The sequence below is a fragment of the Chelonia mydas genome, chromosome 12 (assembly GCF_015237465.2).
Source record: "Chelonia mydas isolate rCheMyd1 chromosome 12, rCheMyd1.pri.v2, whole genome shotgun sequence".
Lineage (NCBI taxonomy): Eukaryota > Metazoa > Chordata > Testudines > Cheloniidae > Chelonia > Chelonia mydas.
Genome location: NC_051252.2, coordinates 11,574,670 through 11,600,160, shown reverse-complemented (window position 1 = coordinate 11,600,160; position 25,491 = coordinate 11,574,670). Strand labels below are relative to the sequence as shown.

Sequence of the window (25,491 nt, the reverse complement as noted above, 5' to 3'; positions counted from 1 at the left end):
GTGGGTATTTGAAAGCAGTTTAACTTTGGGGGTTATATTAATCCTGCTTTGTTTGTTGCTCGGCTGACAGGCCTGTCCCTGTCAGGCAGGGAAACCATTTTATGACAGCCATTACCCCATTCCTCCCCATTATAGGAAGCATCTGGAACAAAAACTGAGGTTCTTCCTGGCCAACAAGAACAAACACTGTGTGTCAGCCAAGAAAAGGCCCAGCCATTATAATGTATTATACAGCGGACTGCAGAGGATCTAACTGATAATGAGGCCCCACTGTGCGAGGCACTGCACAAACACATAGGACGAGGCCATCTTCGCCTTGACGAGCTTACAGTCTAAACAGACAAAGAAAAATGGCAGACCAGGACAGCAAAGGGAAGCTGCTCACAACTCTCTAGTTACAATTAAACAACAATTAAAGTTTGGCAAAGTTACTGATACAGGGTTTTATAACAGGAAGTATTGGGCAACCTTAACATTAAGCAGCACTAGCAGCCCCGCTTCTAATTAGCAAAATCCCCAAATACAAAGCTGTGAGTAATGGCCCAATCCCAGCAACCAAAGGCTACAGTTTCCATTTGAAGTGGGAGGTGCCAGTTCTGGCCAGGAAGCCTTCCCTTGCAGCTCTGGGATGGAAAGGGGAATCATGTTTCCTTTGGGAGATATGTTCAAGCAATTGAGAAAGAACTCGCCCACATGTTTGGGTCTCAAGAGACTCCCAAGAGATACCATAACTCAAAGGAATCCTCTATCATAATCCTCAAAGGTTCCAAAGTCATATTGTATAGGGATGGGCCAAATCAGAGTCCACTCTGGATTAGGGGCAAGAAGGCTGGATGGAATGCCTAATTCAGCACTGCATGGTTGAAAGTAAGAGGATATTTACCTCTCAGAATTACCATCTGTGCCTGTATAACCCAGCAGGCTTGCAGAGAACACACAGCCCGCTAAACAAGTAAGCAGTTTCCAGGTAATCAGCAAAATAAATTTTTATTTGGTCTAACTTCGTTGGAAACTTTTCTTTTGTTTGTTTTTTGGTAATATTTCAACCTTGGAGCAGTCGGCCACTTAGAACTCATTGTTGTGTGCTACTTAAGGAAGGGAGAAGATCAGTGAACCAAAGACACAGTTTGTGTTGGATGCGACACCATGTCTGACAGCTGCATACCATCATAATGGAAGTGATTTTAAACAGAAGTGAATTAGCAACTTGGAGAATAAATTAAAAAGAAAAAAAGTCAAGATTTAGAAAAAAGTTCCAGTTATTAATTTAGTTTTGGATTTTCACACAACAAAAAAAATAATATTTTATATGTTTTTGGAAAAAACTGAAAATGGGTTCATTATGAACACATCAAAATGGAAACAAGTTCTTTTTATTGCAAAAATAAGTTCTCATTTTTCAACTAGCTTTACTTTCCACTGGCTTCTGTGTAACACACTCACTAATTAAATAGGTTTCATAATATCTTCTCATATACAAGCTTTCTGGCTCAGTGCCTTTCACTTACCTACCAAGGAGACAGGGTTGAAGACGTGCGGTTTCTGTCTGCATACTGAAGAACAGTGGGTCCAACTTACATACAGAGTAGATAGTTCTCCAGGAGATGTGGCCTGATTGACATCTCGCTTACACAATGATTTTTAAAAATGTTTTCCTGTAGTACATTTTACTCAGCCGACTTTCTCCTCTACTTTATATACCTGACTATGCAAAGAAATTTCATCAAGCAATTAATCCATGCTATTCCCTTTTCAAAACCAATCATTTTAATTTGGAAAAATGGCTGCAGTAGTCCACATATGTGTTATGCTTCAAGACGTTTCTCCCCCCAGTGAAAGGTGATGTGTTTTACAATCTATTTCACATTCAGTCTAATGTATAACATGCATTGTTAAAATAAAGTGTTGTAGATCCTATTTTCTGCATGTAGACAATAGTAGCTCAGACTGAAGAGCATTCATTTTTAAAACTCACTAAATTTAATAACTTAAGTAGCCTATGGCTTTGCATGTCACTAACCCACATTATAAAATCCTTGGGTACAGAATATATATTTATGCTGTTTGCAAAGCCCTTAAATATACATTTTCTTTATTGACCATAATGGTACCATTATGATAGCATGAACCATGATGGATTACCCATCTTGTGAGCATTCAGATCTTCCAGTGAGACATTATTTACTTTTTGAAGAGGTACCAGTCAGCCACAGGAAATTAAGAGCAATACCCATAAGAAACTACAATTCAGTAAATAGATAAATACCGCTCGAGAAAGCAACTTCAGGCTAAGGTTCTGTCCTTAGCTCACCCCTGTGGCTCAGTAAATCAGGGCATGTGAGATCAACCTTACACCTGATCTGCCCAGTTTTTGTACAACTATTTCATTAAGAGATGTGATTTTTTTTTAACCACAATAATTATACTAGTACAACCCCTAGTATGGTCAGAGTGATCCAATATTAAGGTGTTTTAGCCCTGGTCTACACTTAAAACTTAGGCTGACCTAGCTAAGGTGCTCAGGCATGTGAAAAATCCACACCTCTGGGTGCTGCAGCTATGCTGACCTAAACCTTTGGTGTAGACATGGGTAGGTCAACAGAAGCATTCTCCCGTTGACCTAGCTACCTTTGCCTGGGGAGGGCCAGGATAGGGACATACTACTTCTGTCATTGCAGTGTGCTTCTAACACTATGGAGTTACAGTGGCATAGCTGTACACAGCAGCTACACTGTTGTAACAACCCCCGTAGTGTAGATAAGCCCTTATACTGGTAGAACTTATTCACCTTCCCACGAGGGAGGCCTGGTCTACACTACAAAGTTTTGCTGCAGTAGTGATGTTGGCTAAGAGCATGGGGAAAAAATCATACCCCTACCTGACCTAGCTAAACCAGGAAAACCCCTGGGGCAGACAACTATCCCAAAAGAAAAGTGCTTCTGTCAGCATAGCTAATGTTGTTCAGGGAGACGGTTAAGCTATGACAGCGGAAGAACTCCTTCTCCATCTACACTCAGGGGCTCTGCCAGCTCTGTAACCCCTGTAGTGTAGACAAAGGTCCTTTATAGGAGTATAACTGAATCCACTTATTAACTATATCAATATAGGCAAAGAGTACAATCTGTATGTCGACCAGCTGCTTTACCGCATTGGTTGAAATACCTAGACGCATGGAGACAAAGTAAAGGCAAAATGTCAGCGATATTTCTTTGTCTTATTATGTCACAACCTATCTAGGTTTTGTAGGTTAATGGCTACTGTCACTTTGAATTGACAGTCAAATTAAAGCCAGCTTCTGCACTCCTCATACAGGACCATAGCTTAGCACTAATTCTGTATCATCAGTAAAAGAAACTTAGTTTGATTGAATGTTGCTTCCATGGTACCGTATATTGTTTCCTGAGACAGACCATATTTAATCAGCTTTAAACGAAAATCAAAACCAAATGCCTCTAAGATTACAATCTAAGAGCCTGATCATCCTCCTAGAGTGAAATGACACACAGTGGAGGAAGTTCTGCCAGAGAATGCACTGAAATTGAGGGTCACGTTGCTGCATGTGATTGTCTCCTTAAGCAGCATGTTGTGTACCTAGTGCATAGCAAAGAGCGGGCAGTCTACCAGGGCTCAGCTTATCCATAAGAAGGCGAAAGGCTTGTTGTTAGACTTGCTGTAAAGGGTCCTGTTCTCATTGCTCTACTTACCCTAGGTAGGAAGCAGTATGGAAAGAGTTGATTAAGACAGGGCATGGTATGCACCACTGCACCCACTGCTGGACAAAATGGAAAACTGCACAGGCAAGCTCTACCGTGGAAAACCCAGGGACTCTTGTTAGTGACGCATACGATGCATCAAGAAGAGCAAGAGAAAAAGAACCTCCGCAGGTTCAGGCTGATGGGCTGTGAGTTAGTATTACGCAAGTCTACACATACTTAACACAGCACATACAGCCAGTGAAAGCACAGCTCTCCTCCAGATGGGTTCAACACAACTGCATAAAATTAAAACTGTCAGGGCTGGGTTTAATTTATACTCTCCTCAGTGCCAGCACACAATGCATTTTTTATTTGGATGGAGGTGGGGAGAGGGAACGGTAAGTGGCACAGAGGAAGACAAGGCAGTTGGGTTTTCCCCGAGAACACCTCCCTTTTCTAAACGTATGCTCTTGTTTTGCCAGCTACAGTAGTAGTGTTAGGACTGTGCGAAACATTGACAGGGAAATTCAGAATGCTATGGAACTTTATCACATTTCAGTGCACATTCAAAACTGGAGTGTTTCAAAACATTTTCAGTGACAATGGGTCAGTTCTGAGGGGGAAAAAAACCCTCAAAATATTTCAGTGGTTACATGTTGCACATTTCGTAAACCCAATTCAGGGTTTTGGGAAATTTTGCATAATTCAGAACAATCTCGTGAAGGAGGTGGGTGGAAAATGTGAAATGAGAAATGTCTGGAAATATCATGTAGTATTAGCACATGCTGTTTAACGCATTTATTGCTACCCTCCTCAACACACTGCACATCACCCATTTCTATGTACACTGGATTATTCTTCTGCTCAGTTAAAATTTTTTGGCCAATTGTCCACATTTTAATCCATAGCACAGTGAAGCAGTAGATATTTTTGTAGCGTCTTGTCTTGTCTGCAAACCTATGTATACGAGAGGGAAAGATTTATGTTTAGACTTGACTAATTTTGCATACAGGCCCTCAAGATTTCCTGGTAATGAGTTTTGGTTTAAACAGCTTGCATTGCAGCACACTAAAGTCAGTGGGAATATTTCCATTCACTTCAAATAGGCATTGGATCAGGCCCAAGGTTTAGAATAGACAGAACATTACAAATGTTTTGATATAAACGTTAACTTATGCATATACTACAGTAAAAGTTAATTCTTGCTGTAAGTGGGAAAATAATTTATGATCCATTTGTAACTAATTCAAGTATTAATTTAGCCTCTTTTCCTGTTCACACAATACCCACACACAGACTGATTTCTTCAGATGTATTTGTGTATTTGACAAGTAGTTTTTTCAAACGTTTTACTCTATGGCTCGAGAAGAATATTTAAAATCTGAGCTGTTTTGCTTCGTTATGCTTGTGCAGATGAAATCACATGGCATGGTTTTTTGTTCAGAGACAGGATAAACACAAGGATTTCCTGCAAGAATTCTGGAGCGTGTTACTGTCAGATTGGGTTTCCACACATATCTGGATATTTGCAACTGGAAATTCACTTGTGAAAATTTATGCAAGTAAGACTTGATCACTTGAGTGTTCATGGAAAAACAACAGGGTGCAAGCAGGACTGAAGCAAACTCATCGACAACTTCAGATGAATATTTATTTGCAATGAAAAATGTGTCAGCATGCCCTCAGCACTAAATCGTGCTACCTACCCGTATCCAAAGTGTACCTATATTCCCCCTAAAGATAAGATTTTAACTAGTTCAGTCTTTTGTGATGCTTACTCTGTAGTTCACTCTTTTGAAAGCCACACAGTAACAGTGAAGCAAACATAACTTTACAATAAATCAAGCATATTCAGTGGTTATTCAATCATTGCTTTAGCTCAAAGCCTTGCACATATGTATTCAGCCCAAGAGCTAGGAGTAAAAGAATGACACTTCTTGTTTGGAAAATAATGGCTGTGTTGTGTGTTTAAAAATATTTGTAATGAAAACTTCATTATAAATACATATAACTCATCATCCATCATCTATAACCATGGAATCTTGGAAATGAAAAACTGTCTGTATTTAATTCGATGGACTCACTGTGTATTGTTCCTAACCTGTAGGGTTGGGGAAGCAACAGGTTATTTTTTCACACATGCTTGAAAATAGGCAGGTAAATTGAGGAGCATCACCATGCCTTTAAATCCTGGAAACACTTATTTTAAAACGATTCCAAATAAAATGCGACTGTTTCCCAGCAAGCTAAAGATTCCATTGTTCAGTCCAATTAGCATGACTTGGTGGTCTGTTTGTACTGCCTCTTGCATTCCAAGCCTTGACGCATCTGCTATCTATTTTTAATTTCCTTTTATATTTATTTATTTTCCCAATTTGGTTTCTAAACTCCATTTCTTTGTGGTTTCCTGGAGCCCCGATGACAAAGCCGCATATTCTGTTCCTGTCCTTTATGGCACTGGAGAACATATGAAATTTGTTTCTAATTTTTACATCTGCCAAAAACCTTTCCTGGATTAACAATACACTCCAGCACAACTGGTAGGCCCTCTCCCACTAATGCCACAAAACAAACAAAACCAAAAAGGAAATCAAATAGACTAAAATACAGCATAAATATTTTTGCACTTCTTTTAGCTTGCTTAACTTGAAAACAAGGTTTTACTTTCTGGCATTGCGTATTTATCTGTTTATATTTAGAAACAAAAAATTATGATACAAGCAAATGGGACGGAAAAGTTCAGCCTTTTCCTTTTTGCTGGTTATAGATGTCATGAAAATATGGCGAATATCTCTGGAGAAATTGAGGAAGCTCGTGGAATACAATTTCCTCACTCACACATCAGGCAATGCTTATTTACCTAAATGCTACAAATGATGGGTCAAAATCCTGAGGTCCTGCATCAGTGTTTACTAACGGACATTCCTGTCAACCTCGACCGTTTCTCCCCCATTTAACTTGATACATCTACAACTGATATTTGTTGTATCCATCTCAGTTTTTTATGATAGTTGATGTAATCTTCCCAATTTTTGCAGCCATGCCAGGGTGAGCCCACAGTATTGTTAACTCATAACGAAACTGCATCAACCCAGAGAATAAAGGCCTCAGTTCAGTGAAGCACTGAGGCAGATGCTTAATTATAGTCATCTGAGTGGCCCCACTGAAATCAGTGGGCCGTTGCCCTCATTGGATTCAATGGGTCTACCCACCTATTTAACGTTAAGCCCATCCTTAAGCACTTCACTGGGTCAAGGCCCTAACTGAAGGTAGCAGAGCTAAGTTTTTAACTTTCACACGGTGCAGCAGGTCACAATCTGGCCCTGAATGTAGAATACTAAATGATATAGACAGACATGGGACAGAACTCTAGATCTGAACCCCTCCTACCTTCTGAATTTTGTGAAGGTCAATGATCATTAGTGGTAGTAATATGGTAGTGCCAGGATGCCCCAAGAAGTTACTAGTGCTCTACAAACACAAGATACAGTCCCTGCCTTAAGGACTTTGCAATGCGGAGAAATCCAGAGCCAGAGCCCAACTTCACAGCTTGGGTGTGAAGGGAAAGGAAAGTATATCAACATTGTATAAATCTGAGGGTAGAATCCCATAACCTTATCACATGTAGGACCAGTTTTGCAATGGAAGGATCAGGTCATAACAGAGTATCCTCAGAATGTCTGAGTCTGGGCCTAAGCTATGCAGACCTCATCAGCGTGTGCATGGTTTTCCCTCAGATCATGGCTCACTTTTACAAATGTTCCCCAGCATCAGCACAGATTTCAGCTTTACAGACTTCTAGAAACTAATCTGCTCACGTAACCACATGCCCAGCATGTATTGTACTACAAGTTCTTCCAATATAGATTAAGGGTTAATGTGCTATATTGTTCTGCAAATGATTCTGACCTTTACTTTTTAGTTGTTACATAAGAGTCATATTTCCTAGGAGGAGAAACGTGGATTGCTGTTGAAATGCATTTGGAAAAAAACCAAAGCTATAGCCAATTAACAGGAATTTAAAACTTATTTGCATATCTGCTAGACCATACCGCCTATCTGCATTTTCTTTAGATATGATCCATGATAAGGGCAAGGTATCTGTAAAAGCCACTGTGGTTTAGGAAAATGAGCACAGAGTTCTAATCCCTGCTCTGCCACTAATTTGCAAGTGTGCCCTTGTGCAACTCACTTCAACTTTCTACGCCAGTTCTCCTATCTGGAAACTGGGGATAACATTAATCAGACCTGCCTCCAAGGGGGTGGCTAGATAATATCCATACAGCATCCTGACCATGTAAAGCAATACACTAGTTATTTGCGGGTTAATAACTCAGCCATTACCATATGCCATCGGTGAAAACCTTGAAGAGTGTCACAGGACTTTTGGTCACATAACTCAGTAGTAACTTTAGTATTAAAATTAATTTGATGGGCAGCAACCCAGGAAATGAACTCTCATTTTGAGCATGTCACGCAAGCACTGAAGTTTGCAATGTGGCTAATGCAAAAGCACTTCATGGAAAGACTCTTCGATTACATGCTCAGATATTTGCATGCTCTGCTGTGGATCCTGAGCAGCTTGAGGTAGCTCAGAGTACCACCCCCAGATACAAAGCATTTGTTGCATATCAGAGACTTCAATTTGTCCCCTTTTTTGCATTTCTATCTGGTAGACAAGCATATTTTATAATCATGCTTATTTCCCCTTCCTAGTCTTTCTCATTCCTCTCCTCTTCTCCAAAGGTGTGTTTGTTTTTTGGTCCCCACCCCACCCTCAACAACCACCCATGGCAATTGTCTTTCAAAAGAATTTGCGTTTTCACACATTTGTGGGAGTGCAAGACAGAGCCCCAGTCTCAATCCTGAATCTGCCGACCCTTTGTCGGCGTGAGTCATAGATGTGACATGACGTAAATATATATTTTTGTATTGATATAGATAAACATGATTTGCAAGATGAGTCAAATTAACAATCAATTACATATGAATGGGCTCTAATCAATAAGTGAATTTGACTAAAAGGAGGAAGGCCAGGAAGATGGAGGACCTGGAATTTAAACAACAGGGCCGTTCTGCTGTAAAGAAGCGGCTAAACTGCTGGTGGAAAACTGAGCAGTCCTTTGTGGAAGAGGGCAATTTCCCCTCTCCCTCCCTCCCTCCCCTCCCCTGTTTTTGTAAGATGTAGAGTGTGTTTATTAAAGAATAAAGCAGAACAATTATTACATTCACAGCAGAGTGGGTCCCTTCAGACAGCTTCATGCTTGAACTGCGTCCATAATCGTTGTGTCAGCCTGCTCCCTAGCGTTGCTAGCAGTGTGCAGCATCTGACAGGAGCTAATGCAAACCCGACACCCAGCTCGTGTGTCTGAAGACAACAGCCCGCCGCTCCAGCTGCACCCAGTTAGAAAGAGATATGAAGCCCCCAAAATACTCTTGCTATCTTCTGGGTGGCAAGGAAATCTCCATTATACACACAAGGGATGTGGTTTGGGGCTGGGGGGGGGGGGGGAGGGAAGGAGAAAGAATGTTTAAATTGTATACGTAAATTGTTTTGTTTTACAAGCTGGAGTAAATCAGCACATTTGCAGGCCATATTTATCTGATCCACTCAAGAATAATCTTTTTGAATGAACACCATTGATGTGGTATTTATGCCTTTGCAAAACATAACCAATCCCCTCAATTCAATTAAGGAAGGCAGTGTTTCCCAAACTTGGGACGTCGCTTGTTCAGGGAAAGGCCCTGGTGGGCCGGGCCGGTTTGTTTACCTGCCGCATCCGCAGGTTCGGCTGATCGCGGCTCCCACTGGCCGCGGTTCGCTGTACCTGGCCAATGGGGCCTGCGGGAAGTGGCACAGGCCGAGGGACATACTGGCCACCGCTTCCAGCGGCTCCCATTGGCCTGGAGCAGCGAACTGCGGCCAGTGGGAGCTGCGATTGGCCGAACCTGCGGACGCGGCAGGTAAACAAACCAGCCCAGCCTGCCAGGGGCTTTCCCTGAACAAGCGGCATCCCGAGTTTGGGAAACACTGAATTAAGGCATTAGTAAAAAATAAGAAATTTTGCTCCTGGGCTAGTCACTACTGCCAGAGAGTCACATGAATATCTGCTCTGCTGCCATCAAAGAGTGAAACTGAAGAACACACTTGACAATTGAGAAACTCAGAAACATTCACTGATTTCTACCTACTGATTTCTCCCCAATTGCAGCCTCATCCACACCCATTTAAAGTCAAGGGAGTTACAGTGATGCAAAACTAAGGTAAGAGAAGAGAATCAGATTCTCTGTTCATGTAGCATAGGTTTCCAAGTAATGGGCCCAATCCTTCAGTCTTTTCCCAGAAAAAGCTTCCACTGACTTCAGCGGGAATTTGCCTGACTCAAGATGGCAGGATCAAATCCAAAATTCTACCATGGGGTTTTGCTTCAAGTTCTACAAGTTCAGGGCTGCATGCCTCCCCATTTCTGCTTGCATAATGCTGCGTTTATGAGGCCCTCCTGTTGTTTATGTATGGAGAGAGAAGGGAGATGGCTACAATCTCTGCTCCTCCAAAGGTGTCCTAGACAGACTTCACCAGGAGTGGACCTGTTACAGATATGAAAGCTAGACACAAACTAAAATTGCTTTCCCCAATGGAATAATGCCATAGGAAGAAGGTGATAGCGCAAGCACCTTCCCTGAGGGAGACCTTCCCTGGCCCTGCTAGTGGATCTAGCTCAATCTCTATTACACCTGTGTAAATCAGAATCAACTCCAGTAGAGTTGCAGCTCAAAGTCAATTGCAACAGAATCTGATGCCTAGATCTTCAGTGAAATCATGATAACATAGCACAGTCTCCTCATGCTTACAGCCCAGGGGGTAAAAGGTTTCTTTGAAATGTTCTGCTGAACTATTTTGAAACATCATCTTCCGAAAAAGTCAATATAGCCACTAAAAACAGGAAACTCATTCTAAGGGGTAAATCTATCCATAGAAAAAACTTTTTGTCTCGTACAGGCAAAGATCCAGGTTTGACTTTCAGGAGGGGCCTGTAAGGCCCTGCTCAGAGAGTAGGCTGATGAGAATTCATCAGTGATCATGCAGATTAAGGAGTGTACTGATGAGAGATGTACTATTTAAGCAATAGTCTTCACTGTTGTGGGCCTTTCACGACAAGATAATTGACACTAGTGAGAGTTATGGCCCCAGAGCTGAAGGTCAGGGTCCATAATGGAAGGCAAGGTCACATATATCACAGAAACGTCCATAACCAAAGGGGCTATTGTGAATAGAGCACTTATAAAAGTGTTGTTATAATCCCTACACCTTGTTTAAACAATAAGTTGGAAATCAGCTGATTTGCTACTGCAGATTAATGCAGACTTCATTCTCTCCTTAAAAAGAAATGATACAAAATCAGGACATTCCAACTGGCATCTTAGATGAGTTGGAGACAACTGGAAATACTATCTGAATGGCTGAGTTTCATTAAATAGAATTTAATATTCATTTGATGTAGATGCATCCCCGAAATTGGTACAGTCTTGGGACACTATAACTGATTTGTGTATGGCTGTTAGAGGTGGGAGGAATTGTCTATGATATTTTCTTAAACCAAAAATGTAATTCACTTTGTTGGTGTTTTTGTCCTTTGTACAAATATTCAGCCAACTGCTAGCAGGAACGTTCACAGAAACAGCAAATCTTAAATGAACACTGGAGAATATTCATGAAAAGTGAGTGTGAATGTGAGTATTAACAAGATAAGCTGTTTCTAAAAAAATATTACACTAATCCAGTTGGTGAATAGAGAACAATATGGTGTTAACCCTACTTATCTAATCAAAACTAATATTTTGAATATCCAATAGAAAATAGTCACAACTAACAATCTACAGAGCAAAAATTATTTGGTAGAACAATTCTGAATCATGAATGCTGTGTATCTGAGAAACCCGTAAACTACTTCTTGAGAACTAGTGATCAGTTTAAGGAGGTATATTTAGCAAATGCATTATTCACTATGAATTAGTTCCTCAGCTCCAATGGCTACTCCGGTGGCAATCAACATGGATTTACAACCACACAGGGAAATGGTCTTTCCATTGTCATGTTTACAGTATATCACTATTTGTTTGAACTGGATAATACCATATCTCACACCTAACTAAGCCTCTTCACTGGGCAAGTTCTACACCAATTTGTTTGCATAACTCAAACTCAGGATATTTTATAAAAACACAAAGGGGACACACTACATGTTTGCACGATTTGTTTTACTATTGGACAAACTGGAGCTTATTCAGGATTTCTCTCACAGCACTCCACTGAAGTCAATGAATGACACTGGTGTAAATTGGAGGGGAATAATTTCTTGAATACTTGTTTTTTAGTAAAAAAGGTTGGTTTGTTAGATCCTGGATGTGCCTGTTACAACTGTCCCCTAACCGCATTTACATTCATATTTGTTAAAAAAAAATACTACCACATTCTAGAATGGTGGCCCCAGACGCTCCAGTAAACACAATGTTAGAGGCTGACATTGCAAGGTCATAAGTGCCCATGGACCCTTGTGCCTATGCAGAGTTCCAGTCCTTGCTTGCCTAATCAGAGTCATGAGCTGCAGTACTAGGGACCACAGGGGCACAAGACTATGCTAGCTTTAAAGAAAGGTGATAGCAACTGCATGGTTTATGAATCTTGTGTGATTTCTACAATGATTCTAGCCTTACGAGCCAGATTTTCACAAGAGCTCAGCTGTCATTTAGGCACTAGCACTGGCCAAGTTTTCAAGAGTTCAGCATATGGGGTTCCTTTGAAAATCTGGCCACAGGCCCCATAATGGCAGTTGCTGGGTGCTGAGCAGCTGAGCAATTTGGACAATCTGGCCCTTCTGTGACAGGGGCACAATTCTATTGAAAAGCTGGCCCCAACCACAGGCACTGACCTCTTAAAAATGAGGCCCCATGCTCCCATGTCTGAACTACACACATTAACTCTGCAGGATATAGGCCATTTAAATCATCCTCACTGCCCATCCTTCATGTGGTTTTATTTTCAAACAGAGAGAGCGAAGGAATAGTCTCCTATATGTGTTTGGTTTCAGCGCAGTATTGGAAAGCTAGATTACAGATGGCAGCTGATCCTCACACATCTCAATGAGGCACACAGAGTAGCCTAACAATTAGTTCTCAATCAATGCATTAGTCTAGTATTATGTAGGCATCGCTTGAAAAAGATGCTTTTTCTTAATGGTTTCCCTCTTCCGCATTGTGTAGCCCAAACCTCTATGTCCCCTGCAAGTGTTATTTCAAGTGCTATAGGCCCCTGCAACCTCTGGAATTACATACAGCACCGTAGTATCTCTTTGCATGGAGTCTGTTATCAGGCTCTCTAATTCCATCTTTTAATAGGCTGTGTTGAGCTAAGGCCATGTCCAGATCCCCAAGCAGAAATTGAAGGGGCAATGGAGCTAACGTATTATGCTTTGGCTAAAGCAAGGCAGCTGCTTTATTCTGCAGCACCCTCTACCTGCTGCATCCCATCATGGCAATATGACACCTTGCCTCACTCTTTCATAGGTTTGACCATAGGATCAATATAAACAAGTGGGGGAAAGGACATGTGACGTTGTAAGGAAAGCCAGGACATTCAAAGCTATAGCTGACAGTCCGCATTGAAAACAAATCAATAAGGAACGATGGCACAAATTAAGTATCAAGCTGTGAAGTGCTTGGATTTTTATCACTCTAAGTCAGACCCTTAAAATGATTAAAGCTGAATTTCTCAGACTACTTATAAACAGAAATAGCAGAAGGTTGCATGAAAGTTCATACAATGAATATTTAAATGAGAGACCGCACAACCCTAAAATGAGAACATTTCTGTATTTAAAATTAAAATTAAAAAAAAGAGTGTATTTTCTACACCAGTGGCTGCTGTTTTCAGCGGGGAAGTAGTACATACACAATGTCGCTAATACCAGTACCTGACAGAACAGAGCTTCCCTTCAGAGTCTGTACATACAATGTATATTTGATCCAACAGGTAACAGAACAGCAGCAAATAAGCCAAAGCTAGACAAGACATAGCTGGTGCTAACTTGGGTCATCCCACTAGGCCTGATAAACCTGCCCAAGATAGAACACTTTTCTAAAGTGACTGTGCTGGCCTGATGGTCAGAAGTTTAGGCTTGAATCTGGATTACATCTAGAAGTTAGTGGGAAGATTATTGACATCCCTGGGCTTTGAATCAGGTCTCGTTTGCCTTTGAAAATTGGGCCTGCACAATTGTGCTAATCACATCTGCAAAATCACCAATTTTGCATCATTATTCGTGTTGCGGTAGAGCCTAGGAGCCCCATTCATGGGTTCCATTGTAGTAAGCGCTGCACAGACACAGAACAAGAAGATGGTGCCTGCCCCCAAAGAGCTTAGATCTCTAACTGATCGTTTGTGCACACATTACTGTAACCGTGGGCACCAACATGCACAAAACTGCACACAATTTCATTCCCAGACCCCTGAAAACAGGGACTCCGATAGTCATGCACCTTATTTTTGCCTTAAAAACGTGGTAAACATTATTCATTCGTACAATACTGGTGGGGAAAAGTTAATAGACATTTTCTTAGGTAACACAGAAAAATCAAAAATACTTACACCAAGTTAAAATTAACTCCTAAGTTAGCTTTGTATTAAGTTTCATGAATGCAATGCATATTTATAATTGTTATATGTAAAAAGAAAAATTAAACAGCCTTATTCTGCAATATCAGGTGATAAACATATTATATTTCAAATGAACCATTACGGCCAAATCTTGCAAATTCCTATTGATGTGGTTAGTCCTATGTGCTACTTATGAGAGCAAGAGCTACTCACATGAGTAAGAATTTGCAGGGCCAGGTCTTTCGTTTGTGTAGAATGCCTGCCGACAACCCCTAGTTGAACTCATTTTGTTTAATTTCTTATCCATTTGAACATTGTGGAATTGAAAGTTCAGCTTTAAAAAAAAATCAAACATTATTGGATTAATTTTCCATTTAGAAAAGACAGTAAAAAGTAGTAGAAATATTGAATGAAAAAAAATCAAGGTGAAAACTGTAGCAGAGCTTGGAATCAGTGATGTTACTCTTGGAAGTAATTCAAACAGGTTTTGACCTCTTTTGCTTTGCTCCTTTAATAGAGCATGTCTGCCTATCTACAGATATTTAAACCCAGACCCATCTACCCAGCACACAGTTGTTGACTCTCAGGATGTTTTGCCATACCTTCAGCCCCACCATCTCACCCGCCGTGCTGCCAATCATCCTCCTGCTGTAGCTGCGCATTATCACCCTCTCTGTGGGGAACTAATACAGTGGGGTGGAGGAAATAACGCTGCTCCAATCAGCATTAAATTCTAGGAACTTTCTCTGCAGACTTTAGGATTGTGCAGGCAAGGAATAAAGGGGGCGCAAGGAACCCATCTCTGGCTATATCTCTGTCTGTCACAGAGCACAATCGTCACAGAGCCCTAATTATGCAAAGCTGCAGTGAAAGGGCTTCCATGGCATGATGCAGATGGAACACATCGCAACAGACATCTGCTCCTTCTGCCCTCTCTCTTCCTTGAACCTGTGGAAGCTCTTTGCCTATTCACACATTCCTTGCCCCTCTGGTAAAAGCCAGGCTGAGAGACACACTCCCTCCTGCTATTTTCCTCAGCAACCTCCTTCAATAGGAGTTCCACAGAAAACAGGGGAAAACATTCATTTACCAGCAAGAGATCTGTGGCACTAGGGGTAATGCCTCCACTGAAGCCATCTGTCTAGGACACCTTCAGTCTGCAGCCTCACAGAAGGGCCCTGAGCTTCCAAGCTCCCTCAAGGTGAGGGGAAGGAGCAGAATGAGACCAGTCTGGAGACTCCTTCCACCTCCTTGCCTACGGGACTAGCATTCTCTGGAGCCCCATAGTATCTGTCCAGGAGTACTAAAGGTGCAATAAGATACTTTTACCCCTCAGGAATATAAAAAGAGAAAATTAGGGAGAAATATAACAAGACTTAAGAATTCTTACCAGCTGGAAGGAAGGGAGCTCCAGCAGCTGATGATAGCAAAATGGCTACATTAGGACCACAGCTGTGTATGTCTGCCAAATTTAAAGAAAAGCATGCTGGTGTAAGAGGCCTGTTGCCCCCTTACTAACATTCAGTGCGGGTGTTTTGGTTGGCTAGCTCCCAGTACTAAAAGGGGAAGGGTCAATGGGAAATCAGGACCCTGAGACTGATAGACCCCAGGAACAATGGGGAAAGGCCAATGCTCCAGGTCAGCCTGAATGACAGGGTGGGCAGACTAATCAGGGAGTCAGGAAGCATGGGAGGTCCCGTCCCCTGTGTGAGCTGGATTTGCCTGGGTCAGACAGAGTAGGGCTGAGCTAAGGAAAGAGCAGGGGCCTGAGCTGAGCTGGGGAGCAGAGCTGTGCCAGATCCAGAGAGAGCAGACCCTGTCCTGGGAGCAGAGCTGCAGCCCCAAAACCAGAGGCACAGCCCAGAGAGAGCAGACTTGCCCTGGGAAGAAAGCTGCAGCAACCAGAGCCAGAGGGGCCAGAAAAGCAGCCCAGGAAGCAGGTCAGTGCTGGGAGCAGAGTCACAGAAGCAGCCTGCAGAGCAGACCTGTGCTGGGAGCAGAGCTGTAGCAACCAGAGGCAGAGGGGCCAAAGAAGCAGCCCATGGAGCTGGAGGCAGAGCAGCAGCAGCAGTGCAGAGGCTGAGTGGTGGAGCTGGGGCTGGAGCAGTCTGGAGCTGGGTGCGGTGAGCAGCTGGGGAGAGCGAGGGGGACCCTGGGCAGCGGGCCCAGCACAGGGAGACGCCTCAGCCAAGAGGCTCTGCAGGCCAGGCTTGGATCGTAACTCCGACAGGGCGGGGGCGACATTGGGCAGAAGGGTCCTACCACTTAGAGCCTGAGAGCGTGTGGCCACCACCAGAGCAAGTGTCGAACCCACAGCATCCCTGCAGCAAAGCCAAGGCCTGAGAAGGCGGCCTGGGACTTACAAGGAACAGACTGTGAACTGCCCTGACGTTCCAGAGACACTGTTTGTGATGTTCCCTGCCACAGAGCAGGTTGATGTGTTTCCTTTAACCTTTCTCATTTTCCCTTATTCTTTTTAAAATTAATTGTTGATTAAATAACTTGCATTTGCCTTAACTTGTATGTAATGGTCAGTGGGTCAGAGAAGTGCCCAGTGCAGAGAGAGTACCCTGGAGTGGGGACACCCTAGCCCCTATCCTAGGTGACCGCAGCAGGGTTGGAGGTCAAGCCCCCCCAGGAATCCCGGGCCCAGCCTTGTTGGGGTTACAAGGACTCTGCCAGACAGGAGAGTGGAAGGGGAGCCCTCAAGGGCAGGGAGGTAAAGGAAGTGGGAGCGAGGACTCAGATCCTTTCGCTAGCCCACTTCACCGGGGTAGTGCAGAAGCCAGGAAAGTTCCCCACAATAGCGGGACTATTCCCCCGCTTACAGTGGGGGAAAAAGTTCCTATAGGAGGAGAAGGAAGAGTTATCAGAGTCCAAGTAACCGCTGTTGTGGTGTGTGTACTGCTAGTATATCACAGATTCCTAGTTACTTATTTTCATAATCCTCATACAAGATTTGATAGTTAACAATTTGGGGGGGGGGGGGGCAGAGGTTAAAACACAGATTTGCTTTCTCCCAACTCTTCTTTCATATCTTACTTCAGTAAAGCTGTAATAATATTGCAGTTAGATGTGTTTATGGAGGACTTTTACACCTTCCCTTTGCAAGCTTTGGCAGCTGTTGGAGACAATTTTATCTGACTGGTTAAATTATTGGGGTCAGATACTTAGCTGGTGTCATCTCTCTAATGAAGTCAATGGAGCTATGACAATTTGCATCAGCTGAAAAGCTCTTTGTGGTGATTCTGCTATAAGAGGAGTTCTTATGTTACTTAGCCTTGACTGAGGAAACTGTTTGAATGTATGACATAATCATCCCATCTCACCAAACTAAACCAAATACACGGGTCACCAGGGGAGATGCATTAATTAAAGTGCACAGTAAATTGTTATTGATATTGTTCATTTGTTGGCTGGCCTTGTACAAAACAGTCAGTAACATCAATGACAGAAAGGGAAGATGGTAAATCCTGCCCTCTCCATTGCAGACACATTGGAAGGAAAAGAAGCAGGGGGGGGCGTTTCTTTTTCACTGCACAAACACTGGCAAGGTTAGGGAACTAATGCGTCATGACACATTAGGCAGGGGTCCACCTAACAAGTCCCCTGTTACTCCAAGGGGGCATTGTCAGCTAGAGGCAAAGGGGAAAGACATCCCAGCCCTCCTGCCTGGAGGCCACTATTTAACAGCAGGTGCTAAGTGGAGCACAAACTGTTCCTTTTTGAAAGAGGAGCCATGAATCCTGAGAACACCTTGCCTGAGCCTTCTCTGAGCTGTCCTGCTGGTGGCTGCAGACTGGCTCAGGGACCACTCCAAACAGCTGCCACTGCTCCCTTCTCATGTAGCTCTAAGGAGCTAGGAAAGAATTTTGCCTCCAGCCTTTATGTATAAATATGTTTTCTTCAGTGTTTGAGTCAATAGCGTGAAAGTCCCTCTTCAAGCCTTGCCTTGTAACTAATGCCGGATTTTACTTTTAAAGCCACATTTTCTCTTTAAATAGGGGAGTGAAAAAAAAATGCTGATTAACTGAGCACTTATATATCAAAGTACCAGAGCAAGGTGAGCTTTTACTGCTGTCCTATAAACCCATGGACATTTGGGTTTGTCATAGAAATAAGACAAGCGCCATTGATGTGAGATTGTACAAGCTGCATAGTGACTAATTACGCTCTGAGGTGGATGAAAAGGGTTAATTAGATGGATTAAAAAAGTCCACACTCAACCCTAGTTTATGGGGAAGAGGTCAGTGTAGTCAAAATGATGCCCTCATCACAATTAGCTTTATATAGGTTCTCCCCTACGACTAAGTTGGCTCCTCGCTATCTGCCCTGAAAAAGACGCGACACTGAGTCACAGTTCACTTGCTGCTTTCCCCTTTCTCCATGGAGGAAGGGAACTACATCAGCCCTTTACCTGGTGCACATAATGTCCCTTTTCCTATGGGCTGGCATGTTGAAGGGGCGGAACCAAGGCCCAGCCTTACATCCCTACCACCCTGCTCAGGAAGAGGAATGACAGTCCATTGGAGGTTGCTTCAACTTCACTGTTCCCCTGTTGTAACCGGCAATGCAGGTACCCTGCTCAGGGGTCACAGAGGGATCAATTTCCTGTGCAGGTGTGTCGGCGGGTTCGTGCTGAAGCTAGCAGAGCTTTATACTGCTGCCCATTATTGTGGTATCTGAGTGTTTTCCGTACTGATATGGTTGACCATAGTGAAAGGTCACAGTGGAATTAATGGAGTCAGTGGCTCTTCTCCCTTTTGGGGTTAAAGAAAGCTCCATCCATGTAAGGTGGCTTTTTTGGAGGGGGCATAATATGGATGAGGAGGGCAGTTGTTACCGTGAATGTCATGCTGGGTACATAGGGAAAGCTCTCTCTATATGGGTCCCAGATTTACATTTTGCATAAATAGACAATATATTCATCTAATTTTGTGGAATAAAAACTGGTCACAACTACCACTGGGTTCAGGGAATTTGAATTATATACTTAAAGATTACTAGAAAGCATTTTTCTCCATCTGTTATATTTGTTACAGGTACCAGAAAGAAATGATCTTTCGTAGACAGAAATAGAATAACCTGTTGCCATCCCTCATTTACAGTGGTGGATCTTTATTGCTTTTCCCAGGGACTTACAAATGTTAGTCTTTATCATTTAAAAATAAAGAATTTGATGTTATTCATTAAGAACTGTTGCAGCAAAAACTGGAGTATGAGGGGAATTTGGATTAATTCACAAATTAAAATTGATGAAATGTTATACTAGCCTCTGGGGTTGCAAAGTGGAAATTTTTGAATACTGGATGTGTATGCAAGCATGCACTTATAATTTTTTTTAAACACGCTCCCAGCTGGCCTATTTCTGCTCTCCTGGCAGTCAAGGTGAGTTTTAGGCCAACTCTGAGTACTTTTGAAACCCCCACCCATACATTACAGATTGGACAGAACTAATTTTTGGAAAATATTTACAAACAAGCCTGTTTTCTAAGGGTTATTTAGCAGCCCTATCAAGTCGGTCATCCTGGAAGCAAGTGGAGTTCTCCCCCATTCCAAACAGAATAAACACACACTGGCTATATTCCAAACCCCTTTCCTGGGTTGTAGCTCTGTTGCAAGTTGTTAATACAGATAACAAGGAAATCTCAGCATAAGCTTTTTCCTGAGCTTGGCTAATAGTGTTTTCCCTGCAGCACTCAGCTGTACCATCCTCGTTTCTTATATCCCAGCACTTATACTTTCGTACTGGAGCTCATAGAATGCACCTGACATGCTGCTCCTCATGTATGGGAGAGGCTCCCCTTAAATGTCAGCAAAACTAACTCCTTATGCTCCTTCAAACCACCCCCTTAAAACTCTACTTTGCTTTTGCTACTTTGGCCTGCTGTGAAGAAACTGCTGAGGCTGGTGATGTCACCAGAGGGGCTGGAGCCTGCGGAGGGGGGTGGTTGGTCAAGGTGACAGTTGATCTGGAGAGAGGGGGATCTGGGAATGGTGACTGGATACCAGGAACAGGGAGACAGAAGGTCTGGCTAGGCTTGTCTGGAGAGGGGGCCTAACTGGAGAAGGGTTAGTAGGCCTCTAAGGAGAGAGCCTGACTCCCAAAGTCATCCCAGTATTTCAGCTACAAGGGTTGGTGCAGAGAGGTGACATCAGCCCAATGTATATGTCTATTTGTAAATAATTAAGAAGCTCAAGGTAGACTGACATAGACAAGGTAAGATGAGCACTTTCTGTGCATAAAACTCTTTCTTTAATGCTTCCAGTTTCCTGTTTTAGATTATATTTGTTCAAGGTGTAATAAATAAAATGGCATTAATGAAAATAAAGTAAGACTAAGCTACTAAGTTATTTAGACACCGTAACTTCTTGGAGTGATGCTACATAATTATCATAGGAATTTTTTTGAGCTAGCTACTTATTTTACCGCTGCTGAGTAGCACTGTTGACTTCAATGGAGTTATGCTGTTCCATAGCAGGGGAGGATCTGATCCTTTATTTACACTCTCCTATCTCTACCCCTTGTCTCTTTTTGTACTCAAGTCTTCTTGTTTCTCGGTTTCTTCTCTTCGTGGTCTTTTCTTCTCTTTCCTTTCATGGTCATTCATTGTGTATTAAACTATTATTAATATTTTACTCAATACTAGAGCTTTTGTGGGTTGTACATAATTTTTCCTTGTAATGAAAGGATTTATTTAATGTTATACACTTTTTTTATTTAAAAAAAACCCTTGACAAGAATATGTATTAAAAACATACAGCATGGAGGGTTTCCACTTCCTTGATACCTCAGACTGCCAGACACACCTTTACACTTTCCCTAGGGTTTTCAGGGCCTGAACCCAAAGTCCATTGAAGTCTTTGGAAAGACACTCATCCACTTGATTGGGCTTTTGATCGGGCCATCAGTGACTTCAAAACACAACGGCCCAAATTCATCTTGACTTCAGTGAAGCTGCACCAGGGGAAAAAACCTGGCCCAAATTAACCTGGTCAAATTAGTCACTGAGATACACACACACACAGCTCTCATTGATTTAATCTAGCCCAAATTCTTTGTCATTTGAAAGAAAATAGCAGCACATGAGCTTTCCCCCCTTATTCTGTAGGTATAGTTCGCTTTTATCGATCTGTAAATAGGTGCCTGTTATGGCCTAGCTCAAATTGGATCTCAAATATATATTTTAAAAAATATCCAAGGTTCTGAGCAGTTACGAGAACTTAATTTCCTGAACCAGAAAAGAAAAATGAAAAAGGTGAAAACAACACTGACTGTTGATCTGTTTTAGTTAATAGCATGTCAGTCTTCTCAGATCCCGTGCACAAGCCTCTTCTGTGTGAATGAAGGTAGAAAATGCAAGTCAAAAGTGAATTAGAACATGCTTTGCTCGTCCCTCCTGCGCCCCAAAACTCATTCTGACCCTGCTTTGGGGGACAATATTGAAAACAGTCAACATATAACCCGGCTAAAAACATGAATCAAAAAGTCACTGCTTGTGGACATGTTTTTAAAATTGCTTAGTTGCATGGAAGTCCCTTTAGTGCTTGAAGGACTTTAATAAAATTGATTTTCTGAGTATAGCCTTTTAGCAGCTACTGTATAAGCTTGAAATATGAACCCTTCATTGTTGAAAGTGTTTCATTTTTGCCCTGTAACTAATGATCAAGGGAATGAGTGTGTTCAGAATTCTCCATGGCTGCCATTTTCATAATTAAATCGTGCTAATAATAAAGCTTTGCAGACTTTAAACAAACTGGCACTGGAGTGGAATGTGGTTTGCGGTGTTTCATTTAGAGACCTCTGCAATTAGCCCTTAATGAATAAGCATACCACAGTGATAAGTAAGACATCTCTATGAACTGCTTATTTACCAAAGCACAAAACTGTGACATTTTCATTCCAGTGATTGAAAATTATTCTGTAGAATTCTTCTGAAGGGCTCTTATGTAATTATTTTGAGAAGTTAAAGCACATTAATTGGTTTTTGTACCTGAAGTCTAATTTCTGCTACACTTAAGCCTACTACTCATGGTTTATCCTAATGTGCTTTACAAAGTATAAAAAAATGAGCAGGAGGTAAATCAATCAAGGCACATTTAGATGAACAGATGGACATTGTTACCTTATGCATATATTCTATTTGCTATTAAGCTATGCTGAAGTTCATATACCCTAGAAGATGCAATTCATTCCGGAAATGACAGCTTTCTTTTGTAGTTATTTTAACTCAAGATCACATATTAAATTTTTTTTTCTTGAAATCTAATTGCTAATACTCACCCTTCTAGGATACAATGGGTCAGATCTTCAGATGGGACTATGCTGATTTATATCAGCTGCGGATCTAGCACCATGGAACTCAATGCACCGAACTAGGAGATTCAGTTTAGTTCGCTTGTTATAGATGTAACACAAAGACCTTCGGAGTGATTTGTTGTTATCCAGGAAAACTCATTTCTGCATCTAATGAACAATATGTGTGGGTTTCCAAAATCCATACCACATCTCATACAGCACAGTGGCTTATAGGTCCTGAGTCACTACCCATTGAAACAGTGGAAATCTTTCCATTTACTTTGGTGGGTATTGGATCAGGCGCATTAAAAACAATTTGGTGAGCACAAATACATGTAAGCATCATCACAGACAGACTGCCATCTGTTCGGAGAAAAACTGACTCAGTGTCAATAGACCATTCTCCGATACTGCTGTTAGAAGACAATACTAAGATAGTATGGTACGTACCTCTGAGATCTGAGACACAGCTGACCCCTGATTATCCAAACCTAAATTTGGCAAAATTCTGTTCCCAGACACCACCAAAGACCATCCACAAGGACAATTGGGTAGTCAGTTTTGTACTGTCTTATGTATGCTTCACTTCCACCTGGAACATAGAACCCCTAACTCCTAATTGCCATCCTTTGCCTTTTTAAAATAGCAAGAGTGAAAAAGTTGGTGTCGATAAAACAGCCCAGCCTCCAATATAATTTTAGGCTCCTCTCTATCTAATTCTGGCACCAATCTTTTCAAAAAAGAAATACAAGGAAAAAATGAAGGGTAACATGAAAGATTTAAACAAGTGATCTCCAGAACCACAAGTAACAGACAAGAGTTTAGTGCAGTCTTCAATAATTCTTATGACAGTGATTAATGTAGGATCATTGGAATTGCCATACTGGATCAGACCAATGGATCATTTAGTTTAGCATCCTCTCTCTCTTCAACAATTGATAGTACCAGTATCACAGGGAGGTGCAAGAAACCCTGCAGAAGGCAATTATGGAATAAATTCCTGATGAAGTTTCTTTCTAATCCCTATTTGTTAAGTGTTGATGTCTGCCCTGATGCATGAGTGTTTATACCCCTTCAGAGCCTCTTTGATAGTTTTTAATCATTATAATAACTCTGGATATTCTTATTATGTATAATCCCTCTATGCCTCTTGCTAAGCCCTTAACTGCAATATCTTGCGGCAATGAGTTCCACAGGCTTATTATGCATTTTGTAACCATGTATTTGCTTTTATCCATTTTAAATGAACTACCCGTTAGCTTTTCACTAAATCTCAGTATAATAGCATCTGACTGGAAAGACAGTTTCCTTAGGTTTTTTAAATCAAAATCTCTCTTGGAAAATTATAATAATTATATCACTTCTGGGTTTATGAGCCCAGGAAAAACTGGCTATTACACACTGAAAGCTGGGCATTTTTTGAAAAAGTGGTAGTATTTGCAGTCAGGAGATTGCATGGTAAGCCAGAATCAGAAAATCAACTCTAGGACAAGTCGCTGGGCACAGAGTGATAATTAGGGTAGTGTCTTTGCAAGGGTCCTGGAAAATGGGTACAGGTGGTGAACATCTTGGCAAAGATGGGCTAGAAAGTCCTTGGCATGAAGAGTCTTTCCTGGGCTAGGCACGCTGTCTCAAAAATCACTAACCTACAATTTCAGTGTATCAGGGGTTTAGGTTTTAAGACTTGTAGACCAGGGATGGGCAAACTACGGCCTGCGGGCCACATCCGGCCCACCGGATCATCCTGCCCTGCCCCATAGCTCCCGGCCTGGGAGGCTCTCCCCTGGGCCCTCCCCCACTGTCCCCCCTCCCTGCACGGGTAGCATGTCTTGGGCCCTCCCACCTCCCAGGCTTTCCAATAAGCCAGTCCTGCCTCTCTGAGCGGCATGGCAAGGATAAGGGGGGAGGAGGTGTTGGATAAGGGGCAGGAGGCCCGGAGGGAAGTCAGGGGACGGGGGCAGTTGGATGGGACAGAGGTTCGGGGGGAGGGCAGTCAGGAGACAGGGAATAGGGGGGTTGGATAGCGGGTGGGGTCCCAGGGGGACAGGGAGCTGGCGGGGTTGGATGGGGGTGGGGTCCTGGGGGGGCAGTTAGGGGCAGGGTTACCGGGGGCAGTCAGGGGACAGGGAGCAGGGGGGGTTGGATAGGCGTGGGAGTCCCGGGGGTCCTGTCAAGGGGTGGGGGTACGGATAGGGGTCAGGGCAGTCAGGGGACAGGGAGCGGGGGGGTTGGATAGGGTGTGGGGTCCCGAGGGTGGTGGTCAGGGGACAAGGAGCAGGGGGGGTTGGATGGGTTGCGGATTCTGAAGGGGGCAGTCAGGGGGCGGGAAGTGGGAGGGGGCAGATAGAGGGCGGGGGCCAGGCTGTTTGGGGAGGCACAGCCTTCCCTACCCGGCCCTCCATACCGTTTCACAACCCCAATGTGCCCCTCGGGCCAAAAGGTTTGCCCACCCGTGCTTTAGACAGTGACACATTTTTGACTATCTGCATTGTAAACTAACTTTTAATAAAGATTCGGCCCTCCCAGCCCCCGAATATTGTTGCGAATGTATTCAGTTAGTGTGCCTTATGGCACTGTCATTTTTAAAAGTGTGTGTGTGTGTGTGTGTGTGTGTGCGCGCACGCACATGCGTGCATTGTGCATGTATGTAAACTTAGGGATTATGAACGTTTCCTTCTCTATGAAAAACACAAACACTGGATGAACAGCAGCAGTGAAAGCTTTCTTACTCATCTCCGCCAGTCTTCCTAAACCCTGCTTGAGTAGGAGAGGGCAGTTCATTTTCCGTTGCCAGTTCGCTGCTTGGCCTCTCTGCTAGAAACTGCCAAACAATTGCTGCTCGC

The 25,491-nt window shown here is 42.7% G+C and overlaps 1 long non-coding RNA gene across 1 annotated transcript in view; it reads right to left on the bottom strand.

Annotated features, from left to right (window-relative positions):
- LOC122462596 overlaps positions 1–15,860 on the bottom strand; it is a 299,344-nt gene extending 283,484 nt beyond the window's left edge. Inside the window, exon 1 of the long non-coding RNA XR_006285273.1 lies at positions 15,740–15,860. This is a non-coding gene — a long non-coding RNA (uncharacterized LOC122462596). The remainder of the gene's footprint in view (positions 1–15,739) is intronic.
- Positions 15,861–25,491: the final 9,631 nt, after the last annotated feature.